Source organism: Nyctereutes procyonoides, unplaced genomic scaffold, assembly GCF_905146905.1.
Source record: "Nyctereutes procyonoides isolate TBG_1078 unplaced genomic scaffold, NYPRO_anot_genome, whole genome shotgun sequence".
Lineage (NCBI taxonomy): Eukaryota > Metazoa > Chordata > Mammalia > Carnivora > Canidae > Nyctereutes > Nyctereutes procyonoides.
In genome coordinates this window covers 7,084,487-7,098,234 of record NW_026575043.1, presented here as the reverse complement: position 1 = coordinate 7,098,234, position 13,748 = coordinate 7,084,487, and the positions used below count along the sequence as shown (strand labels likewise).

The following is a 13,748-nucleotide window of genomic DNA, read 5'->3' as shown; positions in this document are numbered from 1 at the left end:
ACACTCAAGCTCAGTCTGTGGGTTTTATTGTGAAATACATCAAATGAAGTATATCAGAATTTTATGAAACCTGTACAGTTTATATAGTAATAAACTTAACACCAGTATATCCACCCAGCGTAAGAAATGTAACATTGCTAAGACTTTAGAAACCACCATGTGTCTCTGTTTGAAACACCTCCACGAAGTCATCTTTACCTTGATTTTTGTGAGTCATTGTCTAACTTTTATTAATAAGTTTATCATTTATGAAGAGTATCTCTAAAAAATGCATGCTTTAGTTTTGTCCTGATTTGGACTTTATTTATTGGACTTCATGCTGTGCGTGTTCTGAGATTTACTTTTTTTCCTCAGCATTAGAATTTTAGTTTTATCCATTTGATGGACATGATATAACTGGCTATTCTTACATTTCACTGAATCAGTTTGTCATCTTATTACTGATAGAGTTTTCCCAGAGTTTTGCTTTTGTGAACACTGCTGCTGTGAATATTTTGAATGCCTTCTCTGGTGTGCATGTGCAAGAGTTATTTTAGGATATGTACCTCAGAGTTGAATTACTGGATAACAGGTATGTGTGTGTTCAGACTTTAGAAATGTCAAACTCTTTTTCCTGAATGGATGTACTAGTGTTTACTCCCAGAAGTAATGGAAGTGTGTAGCTGTTCTGCATTCTTGCCAGTTCTTCATGTAGTCAGACTTCTAAATTTTTGCCAGTCTTGTGGTAGAGTTGATATTCCATGGTGGTTTTCATTTGCATTTCCATGATTCCTAATGATGCTGAACATCTTTTTATATGTTTAGTGGCCATTTGGACTTCTCTTTTTTGTGAAATGGTGTTTTGAATATTTTTCCTGCTGTCTTTTTACTATTTATATCTTTTATTTTGTTATATGGGTCTTTCATATTATATGTATGCTGTATACTAATCTTTCCATGTTATACATGGTGCAAGCGTCAATTATGGCTTATCTTTTCACTTTCTTTAATGGTATCTTATGATGAAGAGAAATTTTCGCTTAAATTTTTTTTCTTTTGGGCCTGTGCTTTTATATTTAAGAAGTCTTTCTTCCTTGAAGTTAAGATATTCTCCAATATTGTCTTCTAAGTGTCTCATGGTTTTTACTTCTTACATTAAGTTTATAATACAGGTACAGTTAATTTTTGTTGTTTGGTACCAGGATTTCATTTTTTTCCCATGTAGACACTATCATTTATTGTTTTTAAAAAATCCATTCTTCTTTTGTCTGTGTATTACCCAGTCTGTCATGTTGAGTGTCTATAAATGTTTGGTTCTGTCCCTGGGCTCCCTGTATGGTTCCATTGACGTCTTTCCTTATTCTGGCACAATTCTACACAGTGAGTGATTAATATAGATTCATATTAAGTCGAGATATTTGTTAGATATCAAGAGTGTCTTGGCTTTTCTTGGCCCTTTGTCTTTCCATATAAATTTAATATCAGTTTCTAAGTTCAACAAGGAAAATACTGTTGTGATTCTGATTGTGATGTCATTGAATCTCTTGATGACTTTGAGGAGAGAATTGGCTTCTCTCTTCATTTTGAGTTTTCCAGTCCATAAATTAAGATATTTAGGTCTTCTTTGACTCTCTAGGAATGTATAATTTCTTCATATAGCATCTGTACATTTCAGCTCTTTTCCCTTAACAATGTAGGGACAACCACATTGTTCCAGTACTATATATTATTATTTAAAAAAAATCTGTCCTCCTTTTACCCATGTAGAATTTTTTTTTCATTGTTATACTTCTGTACAAGGTAATTTAAAAGAAATACCCATTTTCTAGCCACGTTTGCTCCCTTGGTCTCTCAGAATTAATTCTTGCAACAGTATGAAGGGTGGCTGGGCACAAGAAAGAGTATAGCTCAGGGGCCCATACCAGGAGAGAGTTATAGTAGTTCAGAAGCTGGTGGCCTCATCTCACATGGAGGCACTCATATTTGGAAGGAAGGAATCGACTTAAGAAGGAAGAGTTCTTTATACTTTCAACATTGTTGAGAATGACTTTGAGACCCATGGGTAGAATGTAGTAGGGAATGACCGACAGGGAGTTCAGTTAGAGGGAAGAAGTGTTTTGATTTTGTGCTGGCCATTATTTGAAGTCATGGCTAAATACTCTAATGATGATCGTGTTTGATCCTCATCTAGTGCCTTCCATGTGCTAGACACTGTTCAAAATGCTTTACTTCAGTTGGATCTCCCCTCGCTTAACTCTTGCAGTCTCACTGAGTTGTAGGTTATAGTTTTATTCTGCTTTACAGATGAAGCGGCATCTGTTTTTCAGAGGAAGTTCTCTAAGGCTGTTCAATTAAAAAGTGGTAGAGTTGGGATTTTAACCTAGGCAGTCTGACCAGAGTCACTGTGTTTAATGATTTTATTATTGTGCTTCCTAAGTAAAGCTGTCAGGTAAGTAGTTATCAGAGACCAACACTAAAAGATAGAGATTTTATGTTTTTTTGCATAGACGTGATGGTTGCATGTGATGGCATCCTCAACTCAGAAACCACAGAAGGAGCAGAGAAGAGTTCTTACTTGTACCATGGTGGGAAGCAGAAGAGGGTGGCAGTGATGTGGGGTGGCACAGGGGAGTTGAGTTGTGGTGAGGAGGAGGAGTTTTTGTTGTTGTTGTTGTTGTTGTGTTGTTACAGGGAGCCGGAAATTATTACCAGATGCTGCTCATTTCAAAGAATGCCTTCCATTTTATGAGAAGTCTCTCATGTCCCCAGGGTATCTACTCTTTCCCTCTAGGAAAGGTAAATAAGATGTAAGGATATTTTACATATTCATGCTGCTGATACCCTCTTAGTACAGAGTCCAGAGAATTTAGTTTCTGTGATTCTCAATTTTGTAGTATAACTAATGGCTGTGCTGCTAGACTGTTTCTGAAAGTTTATTTAAAAACTCAGATATAACTTATGTCATTGGGTTTTGTTATCTACATAAACCATGAGTGAATGTGGTTCTCAGTAATGATACGGTGTTTGAATGATTAAATGCAGTAATCCCATAAGAAAATTGTCATTTGAATACTGTAAAGTTGGTGGTAGCAAGCATAGTTTCCTTTAATGCACTCTTATGCTTGATTGAAAGGAAATGTAAAAACAGTATTACAGGTGATTAAATTTTTTAAAAAAATGATTTTGAAGGCTTTTGATAGTCAGAATTAGTTCTTGTTTAACAGAACACCTATGCTAGCATTTGATTTATTTCCAGAATAAATATAATCTGGTAAAAGACACAATAACAATTAACACTGAGAAGATGTCAAATTCAAGTGACCTGTATACATTTGGATGCCTTTTCCCTTGTCATCACCATCCCTTCATGAAGAAAAATGAAGATGGAGAGTTCATAAACTCTAGTTTACCTTAAGTCATGCACACATTCTTTCCCTTCAATCTCCTCTCTCACTTTTTTTTTTTAATGATCGTGGGACAGCATTTACATTGAAGGAGAGTCTGATGGACTGTTTCCCTTCTCCTTTTTCTGCTTCACTTAATCCCTTATGTTCAAATTCAGAGATTCACAAAGATGAGCTGAGGTCTATTTTTTTTTAACTTAGATCTTGTACAAATAATGATGGCTTAACTTGCCACTTATTTCTGAGTGTCATCATTTCTAATCTCCTTTTGTGCCCTTTCCAGTGTATTTCTGGTATTTAATAATTGTCTTTAATTACTTATCACCTCATTTTTATCTCTTGAGCCACCACACACTTAGTCATCTCATTTTAACAGGAGTGAAGAAAGATAACTCTAAGGGATTTACTGTCTTTTATGTGATTAATACCATTGATATTAAGGTTCATGAATCATTGATCTCATTGATTGAGATCCATGAATTGTGAAATCCTGACAAGACAGACATGGACTGATAACTCCCTCCCCCCCTCCCCACCCCGTGGTGGTGGTGGTGAAACTTTACACCATATACAGTATTGTAGGGAGTGTTATTTAATGTTGGTCAGAGAGAATATTGGTTTAAAATTATTTGAAAGTCTTCATTTTATAAACTAGTGCTGATGAGAAAATGTTTAACCTTTAAATAATTCCCTAATCTGGGCAAGGTAATGTACCTGATATGAAAATGGCCATCTGTATTAATCTGTAGGCTGTACTGCTGAATACTTTATATTGGCTCTCTTCTAGTTCATTTAATTATGAGGAGGTATTACAGTGTTTGTATTACTAGTATTCAGATTGATAAAAGAGTAGGAGTTTTAAGTAGCGAAAATGGAGTTGAGTGATTTTGGGGGGGGGAGGGGCTGCCTTTTGAATTTTGAAATCTCAAATGCTGTTGCCTTTGCTAATTTTGAAAAAAATCGCTAATGAGCCCCATATTTTGTGATGGCAGCCTATTGAATGTGTACTCTTTCTTCTTGAGCATTTGCTAGTTGCCCTGTCCTTGTTTTATTCATTATACCAATTTGATTTAGACAATATGGCCTTTAACTTGAGGGGCTCTTGAATAAATGAAAAAGATCAAAAGTTTCAAAAAATAAAATTTGCTCTTAATGAGAGTATCAAATAAGAGAACTCCTTTGGTTAATGCTTTATAGAAATGTGGGATCTTTTCTGTGCACCTAAAGGAGGTCATTCAGAGGCTGGTGAAAATAAACACATCTTGTGTGTTCTATATAAATGACAGAAAGAATAGCCAGCTTGCTTTGATCATGGACTGTCAACCTCTGTTTGACCTTGTGCATTATTAACCCAAACGGGCAGTGCGGTTTAGCCATACCGATAGTGGATAGACAAGAGTCACTAGTTCTTTGAACCACCTTTCCTCTAGAAACAAATGGTCATGTTGAAGGGATGGTTTAGACATCTGAGTGGAATTACTTGAAAGAACAATTAGAATATAAGGAGGAGTGAACAGAGAAGAAAGGTTTGTGTTGAGACGGAGACTGTTTGCTTTATATAACATCTTTTGTCTGTAGGAGAGCTCCTTATATACATTCTGTTGATAGAACATAGAAGTTATTGGTCATTCTTACTATGAAATTATGTTTTTGCTTTATGTAGATTTAACTTGGGGTCTTCATTGTGAATAAAGATTGGGGAGGTAGCACAGTATTATTTCAACTTGAATATGTGAAATGTTTTCGAAAAAGCAAACATTAAGACCAGAGAAGTGCTTGGCCTTTTGGTTAGTAATTATCCAGCTTATAAGGAAACAAAAACCTCCGCTGATTCTGTTATTAACCTGGATTCACTAGTAATCAGGTGATCATTTTCCTTTTCAAATAAAAATAATTGGCACTGGAAGAGAAAAATAAGAGTAAGCTTTAGTTTCGGCCTTTTGCAGAACACCGGACAGATAACACAAGCTGTTCTGTTAAACTTAGCTTTTAATACTGTACGTTGATTTTTTTTTTTTTTAAGCTTAGATGTTTTGATTTTGGGTATTCTAGTTGTATGAGATGGCTTTGGTTCATTGTCAGTTTTAGGTCCTTGTGTAAACTGTCCGGGGCAGCCATCTGAGTCCCCTCACAGCTTCCTTGATTCAGTTTTCTCTGCTCACCAGAAAGCTTCCCTCCATAGGGAATGTTTTTTTTTTTTAATTTTTTTTTATTTATTTATGATAGTCATGCAGAGAAAGAGAGAGAGGCAGAGACACAGGCAGAGGGAGAAGCAGGCTCCATGCACCGGGAGCCCGACGTGGGATTCGATCCCGGGTCTCCAGGATCGCGCCCTGGGCCAAAGGCAGGCGCCAAACCGCTGCGCCACCCAGGGATCCCCACATAGGGAATGTTAATTTAGAATATTGCATTCAGAATATGCAGTTGGGCTGCGTATGTGTCTTACACCAGGTGTGGGTCTCAGAACAGCGCTGTGCTGAATGACTTTGTTTCCTCCTACTGTTATTTTTTTCATCTCCTTCACTTGTTTAGATACTGGGTGCTGATGAGTCACACATCTCTATTTCTGACCCCTATCTTCCCATCCAGGATCCAGACCCCTGCATCCTACTGTTTCCTGGACTTCTGTATTTAGATGACTCAGGGGCACCCCGGTCATTGGGAACCCCTGTGTTAGGCCCCTACCCTTTACCCAGCCATCACGTCCTCTCGCCTGTTGCCTTGGCTGTTTGCTTGCACTGCTGTCTTCCAGATAGTCTCTGAGTTTTCTTTGATTACTTTGAAAATATCTTTTCCTTCCTCTCTTCGACCTCTCTTCACCCTCTTTTCTTTTGCTCGATGTTATTAGTTCTTTACGTCTTAGGTGGTAATAAATATTCCTCTTGGAACTTGCAGTGAAGCGCTGTGTTCTCATTTTTCCTCGGGCTGCCATGAACTAAACACATCTCTTTTTTTTTTTTTTTTTAAGATTTTAATTATTTATTCATGAGAGACACAGAGAGGAGAGAGAGGCAGAGACACAGGCAGAGGGAGAAGCAGGCTCCATTCAGGGAGCCCAATGTGGGAGTTGATCCTGGAACTTCAGGATCACACCTTGGGCCGAAGGCGGCGCTAAACAGCTGAGCTACCCGAGCTGCCCTAGACACATGTCTTTTGAGTATAATCCTTTCCCTCCATTCTGGTCCTTAATGCTGCAGGTATGATACCCATTGTCTCTTCTTAATTTTGCAGTAGAACTTGAGCTTGCTCTCAGCTTCTTTTCTGTGCCCCTCCACGCTTTGCTCTCCTTCACACCCTGCCATGGTTCCTTCCCAGGCGCAGAATGAAGATAAGATTTCTCAGCATAACAAGGTCTTCTTTAAAAATTTCTTTCTTGCCTCCCTCTCTAACTTTTCTTGCCACTCTTTCATGGAATTCTTCTTCTCTTTGCATTATATGATTTTGTGTTTTATATACCCTTCCTTTCCCCTGGAATATGCTCCCCTTTCTCCTAAATTTGTGCATGTGTGCACGTGTGGCACTTATACCCACACAGGGACAAGTCTGTAAGGTCATCTCCCTTCTAATTCCCACCCCTTACCTCCAAGGTCTGCAGAGTTAATCACTCTCTATTCTCTGCTACTTCTTAATCCCATACAAACATCTATTGTTGAATATTACATTTTATTGTTTGTTTACATGTTTGGCATTCTACTAGATTGCGAGCCTTGAGGTCAGGTTACTGACCTCAGGAAAATTCTTCTCTGTGCAGTTTGTGACCCTCTGACTCTACTGTGTAATGATCTTCTTTTTCTTGGGAAACAGAAACCATTAATAGACTGCTTGTCAACTCTTCAGAGAATGGTCCCTGAAGGCCCCTGTGAATCCCCCGACAGAGATAGCCTGTATATTTGCAGAGAGGAGAGACAATATTCTAATTTTCAGATGTCATGTTAGGGATCCTCTTTTTAAGAAGTCATGCTGTTTCCTTTTTATGTTTTACCTGTAAACTAGGAAGAAACCTGGCTCTTGTCCTAAATGAGGTAAGAAGCTTGTATTTGTCATTGGTACTCTGCATTTTCTTTCTAGAGGGAAGATGTAAAGGGGGTAAGAAATGTTTTTTTTTTGTTTGTTTTGTTTTTTGAGTTTTTAAAGTCCAATTAGTTAACATATAGTGTAATATTAGTGTCAGGAGTAGAATTCACTGATTCATTACTTACAGGCAGCACCCAGTGCTCATCACCATCCTTAATCCCCATCATGCATTTAACCCATTCCTCCCACCTCCCCCCAGCAATCCTCAGTTTGTTCTCTGTAGTTAAGAGACTGTTTTATGGTTTGCCTTTCTCTCTGTGCCCCCCTCCCGCCAAGTTCATTTGTCTTGTTTCTTAAATTCCATATGTGAGTGGAATCATATGGTATTTGTCTTTCTCCAACTGACTTATTTCGCTTAGTGTAATGCACTCTAGCTCTATCCACATCATCGCAAATGGCCAGATTTCATCCTTTTTTGATGACTAATATTCCATTGTATGTATGGTGTGTGTGTGCACGTGTGTATGTGTGTGTATATATATATCACATCTTCTTTATTCATCAGTTGATGGACATTTGGGCTCTTTCCATAATTTGGCTGTTGATAATGCTGCTGTTGTAAACATCAGGGTGCATATATCCCTTCGAATCAGTAGTTTTCTATCCTTTTTGTAAATACTTAATTGTGCAATTGCAGGATTGTAGGGTAGGAATCCTTGTCCCTTCCTGGTCACTTGGTCAGGCTGGCAGAAGTCCAGCTGTGAATGGCAAGACCTTGTTCTCCCTGCCAAACTAAGCAAGCTGGGCCAGCTTTAGGACCTTGATCTTGACAAAATTGAAGCATCTCATCTTGCGTCAGAGGATAGAAAAGAAAGGTGTAGATAAAAACCTGGTAGTGTTTGGCTTTGAGTTTGATACACAATTATAATTAATCAGCACATGTTTGTACAGTTAGGTTGAACCGATCCTCCTTTTTTGGGGAAGAGAGTTTAGCATTGTTCTCTCTGTACATAAGCATGTCATCAGTAATGTATTATTCTATGTTAAGTGTATAAATTATATACTGTAGCTATATTAATATGATAGCATTTATTTTACATTTGGGTGTTATATTGTTTAGTTTCGTTGAATGAGCAAAAAACATCAGGTAAACCATCAAATTTAAAAAAATTAACATGGCTGTTGCAGGGTAGGAAGCAGAAGCGCTGGTAAGGTTACCTTGAGAAAGGATATTGTGAAGAAGCCAAATACATCTATGCAGACAGTGATACTGTTGAAGACCATATTTCTCTGGAGTTGTTTACAAGTTAGGTCTTATCATCATACCATGTGTGAGTTCATATTATTCAAGTCTTAAGGCATGGTTCTTTTTAGTCTGTTTTCTGTTGTTTGCAAGGACTTTGTAATTTTTTTCCCCCATCAGCTAGTCTGAGGTTTTGGAGGAACACGCTTTCTGCAAACATGAATGAAGAACTCTCTGTTGATTCCTAAAGTGAAGGATGAGAGTTATAAAGTTCAGAGCAGATTTTGACCAGTTCCTTGTTACAGGCTTTAGGTAGCTTGCCTCCTAACTGAGGGAGAACATGGAGATGAGTGGTAGTATCCGGAGATACTATGTGGTGCATCCCATTGAGAAACTTGATGGAAAATAAAGGAGAAAATGTATTTTGGGGTTGAACTTCTGATGGATTTAAACAAAGTGAGGGAATAGTTAAATTAACAGTTGAAGGATTAGTAACTTATTTTTCAAATCAGGAACAGAAAAAGCAGTTCAGATGTAAAGTCATCTTAAAATGCAAAACTGAGTTTTGCAGTTATCTAAAATCTTTTTGGTGAGCAGTATTTTGCATATTTCATGATTACTGTTACATCAACAGTTGCTTTGTTTTGCAATTTTAAGCAAGAGAGTAAGTGAAAGAGGTCAGTGTATTATGTACTGGCAACAGCTGGCTGATAGTGTTGAATACTTACGTAATTAAATATATGTGTTGGCTGTTGTCCTAACGACTCTGTAGGTGGAGGCCCCAGAAAGCATGCAGAAACTTGCTTTAGCAGGATTAAAGAAGAAATGAACATGATCTGAGCCTGTGCTTTCAGCCAAAAGTGATTTCCTATTGTTTTGGTTTCAAAGACATTCTACTTATTCTTGATGTGTATGTTTATACAACAGAGAAAAAGACTCTTGTGTTTTTTTTCTCCCCTTATTGTATGCTCTAAGTGCAAGAAACATAATCTTTTTAATTTTTAGTCACTCAGGGGCATTGTTTAATAACTGATAATAAATGAATTAAAAAAACCAACTGACCTTTAAACCTACAGACAGTGATAACCAAGATATTATTATATGTTTACTGTTTCTGTTCCTTGCTGATGATGCACTTAGGTTTAGGTGTTCTCTGGGCCAATTTAAAGGGTTTCCTGGATTTTGGACCACATTAAGGCATGGTTGTCTGTGATCATGGAAAATTGGATAGTGTGGCTGTGAAGGATAAACAGAATCCACAGGTAAAATGCAACTGTACTGTTGGCTAATAGCCTTATCTGTGGAGGCAAATCCTATTCAGAGTACCCTATGTTTATTTCTATGACTGTTTTTATAGCTCAAGGGCTGAGGCCAGTCCTTAAGGCACCTTTGAATACAGGCTTTGATGACTAGATAGCACCTTTGTGGGTGTTAGAAAAGGATGGCAGTCCTTGTAGACACAATCCGGCATGGCTATGTGTGGCTGCCCCACATAAATAACCCTGTATTTAGCCATCTCTATGCCATTTCAAAGTTCCTGAGTGGCAGTCACTATGTCTTTTATCTGTATCCTGGCACCTAAGTAACAGCGGTTGACCATGATGATTGAACTAGTGAATGAGCCAAGTCATATGTTTGCTTTCTCTGTATGTTTATTCTTCTGCCCCTACCATCACCTGCCTCTGTCAGAACAAGTGTCTTCCTCTGTAGTTTTTCAGAGAAATTTTTCTGTTTCCCTGCTTTCTATTAGATTGCATCATTTAGAAATTAGGTTAGGCTGCATGTCCTAGAAAGCTCAAACAGTAGAGGCTTAAATAAGGTGGGGGATTTATTTTTCTTAAATGACCCAAATTTATAGTTAGGAAGTTGCTGGCTTTGGTTTACCAGTTCAGGGATGTGCATGCTAAGTCTCTGCCATGTTATTGATCTTTCTGTTATGGTGTAAAGTGAATGTTACCCTCTAGCCATTGTGTGTATTTTCTAAAAAGGAGGAAGTACCAGATGGGACAGTGCCCCTTGACTTTGTCTCTCCTGTAAAGGGGCTCTATAGGAAGTCCCACTCAAAACTGTATGCCTATATCCCAGTGGCTGTGGAACCATATCATGACTATTCTATAAGGGAAGTTAGGAAATATATTTTTGTTTCAGACTAGTCACATTGTTGCTTCTAACAGAATTGAGGTTCTTTTGGTAAGGAAGAAAGGGAGAACTTTATATGGGGCTAACTTGATGTCTTTGCTATAGATTGTAAACTTTGGGGACAAAATACATATTTCGTTTGTTATTTATCATGATCCATGTATTGGATTAGGTTCTCAGTATACTTTTAGACAAATGATGCTTCTTTCTCCTGTTTTCTTTTTTAAAGAACATTTAAGAAATAACATAGGTGCCACTTGAGAACTTTTTCTCTTTGGTTACCTTGATCCGAAGTAATAACAAAATATACAGGAAGAGCTTATGGCTTAGATATTGCACACAGTAATACTACTATTACTAACAATGATGGTAATGTTAAGGAGTTGGGATTTTCAAATACTTTCTGCTCTTTAGACCTGCAGTTAGCATTATTTGAAATGGAACCTATAAGGAAGGTGTTTCGTCTTTGCTATGATTCAGTTTCGTGATACAATAATTTATGAACCTGGCTTAGAAACTAGAAATTTTTAAAGAATTTAGATAGAAAACAAAAATAAAGTTTAAAATTGAATAGCGTAGAATTCAATGTCCAGTTGGAAGACAAGTTGAGACTTAAATTCATTCTGTAATTAAATGTTAGAAAGCAGTATTTTATATAATTCTGAAAAGTTTGTTTCAGCTGAGAACAATGCTGCTTTTCACTAAAATAGAAATTTAGTATTGTACATCTAATGTGAAAAAAATGGAGAATTAGAAGTAACCATTAAAAATCTAACCAATGGGAAGAGTCCTATAAAACCTGCTGTAGATTTTTTTTGTAGGTTGGTGCCAGTGGATATTATTAGAGGAAAGTTAAGGTTAAGGTTAAGATCAAATTCACACCCTGAAATGCACCCGGAACATTCAGCAACAGTGTCTTTTTGTGTCCCTGCAGAGAGATACACTGTTAAACCATTGTTATGAACCACCCAGACAAATTTATGTTCTAATGACCCATTCTTCAGTGTTTTTCTTCTTTTGTTGAATGTGTGTGTAAACGCTTGTCTACTTTCTCAGTGTAGATGCATCGAGAAAGAAAACTGGGAGAATCACATGATAGAAACTGTTCTGGGAAAGCACAAATTAATGTGTATGTCAAGGATCTCTTTCACAGCATGTTCTAGAATCCACAGCTCATTCTTTGTGCCAGGCAGTGACATGTTTTCTAGCTCATAAATTTCTTTTCTTTTATAAGGGGTCGGATAAGAAAAGTTTATGTCAAAACTAAAAAGTTTAATTTGATGTTTTCCTTAAACACATGTCAATATTTTATGATAGTTATGGAAGAGAAAGACATTTTTCTTTGAGAAAATGTTGCCATATTTTATAGTTTTTTTGGTCATCCGTGGTTGAAGCATAGATTAATTTATTGTTTTGATGTTCTTACCATTTTAATAATTAACAACGATTTTGGTATACTTGATAAAGTAAATTTTAAAATGGTAATTAAAAAAATTAAAATAGGGCAGCCCAGGTGGCTCAGCGGTTTAGCTCCGCCTTCAGCCCAGGGCGTGATCCTGGCGACCTGGGATTGAGTCCCACGTCCGGCTCCCTGCGTGGAGCCTGCTTCTCCCTCTGCCTGTGTCTCTGCCTCTCTCTCCTCTCTGTGTTTCTCATGAATAAATAAATAAAATCTTAAAAAAATAATTAAAATAGAACTGATGGGTATTCATTGAGCAAATCTTGGGCACATGGCATTTTGAGTGTATATTTCTGCTCCACTCATTATCCTTCCTACTGCCTACCTGATTTCAGGTAAGTGGTTGAGCGTTAGAACTGGATGTCTGAGGAGAACGCTGACGTGGGTGAGACAGTGGGTCTTGGGAAGAAACTTCACTGTGTAGGGGCATTAGAAGAGGAGCCCTTTCTGTATTCCTAGTGGAAGAGAGTAAGGTCAAAGACCAGGAATGAGGGAAATATTTCCTCTCCTAAAACCCAATGGCAGTATTTCTGAACCTGTCAGGCAGGCTTTCTTTTTCTTTCTTTCTTTCTTTTTTTTTTTTTTTTTTAGATGACAGCTTTTGGTAAAGTTCTCAGTGCAGCGAAGTGTGATTCCCCCACCACCCATTTTCATATAATTTGGGTTCCCTAAACTGTTTAAGGAAATGCCTTGTGTTTATATATGAAATATAGTTAGATTCTAGATATTGCAAATGTATTTTTTACCTACATGAATGTTCACTGGGACATTCAAAACTTATTCAGGTTGTGAAGAAGTCTTTGTATAGGACAGACCAGTGCATTTGGAGACTGCAAGTGCCACTTAGTGGACAGATGTCCACTAAGATGTCCAGTAAGAGTTCCATCCTTACTGATGGTCAAATTAAAATGAGATACTGTATTTTGCTGAGTATATTACATTTTTTTTTTTCCAGGAGATCCTGTGCCTCTAAGATTGTGGGTAAATGTTACTCTGATACACTGCCAGCACATTCAAATATATTTGAATTACTATCATCTTTTGGGAAAGTAATTGTTTGATAAGAAAATATGCCCCTTAATTGAGGAATTCTGTGTTTTATGACTGTCTCCCCTACAGATAGGAAAAGACTTGTCTGTAAGGATAGGGATATAATCACCGATTGCATTATTGTTTATAGCAACACAGAGTGCTACAATAGCTCTTACTCCTCCGCTGTCCACACCCCTTCCATGTTCTGTCCTCTCTCTCTGTTCTTCCTCCCTTCCTTCAACTGTATATCCTGGAATAATTCCATGGAGGTATAGATAAAGCTTCCTTATCCTTTCATTTATGGATTTAAAGCTTCTTTACTTATTCTTGGATTCATGGATTCATAGAAATAGGGTTCTGTTTTGTGTACATGATATTTTATTTAACCACTTACCTTCTGATGGACATTTAGTTTTTTTCTAATAATAGGCTATTATAAATATTGTCTATGAACATGTTTTGACTGAGACTTTATACA

At 37.3% G+C, this 13,748-nt stretch overlaps 1 protein-coding gene across 5 annotated transcripts in view; it reads left to right on the top strand.

The window, feature by feature from the left end:
• Positions 1–13,748, top strand: part of CDKAL1 (CDK5 regulatory subunit associated protein 1 like 1) — a 636,452-nt gene that overhangs the window by 108,380 nt on the left and 514,324 nt on the right. The window lies entirely within an intron of this gene.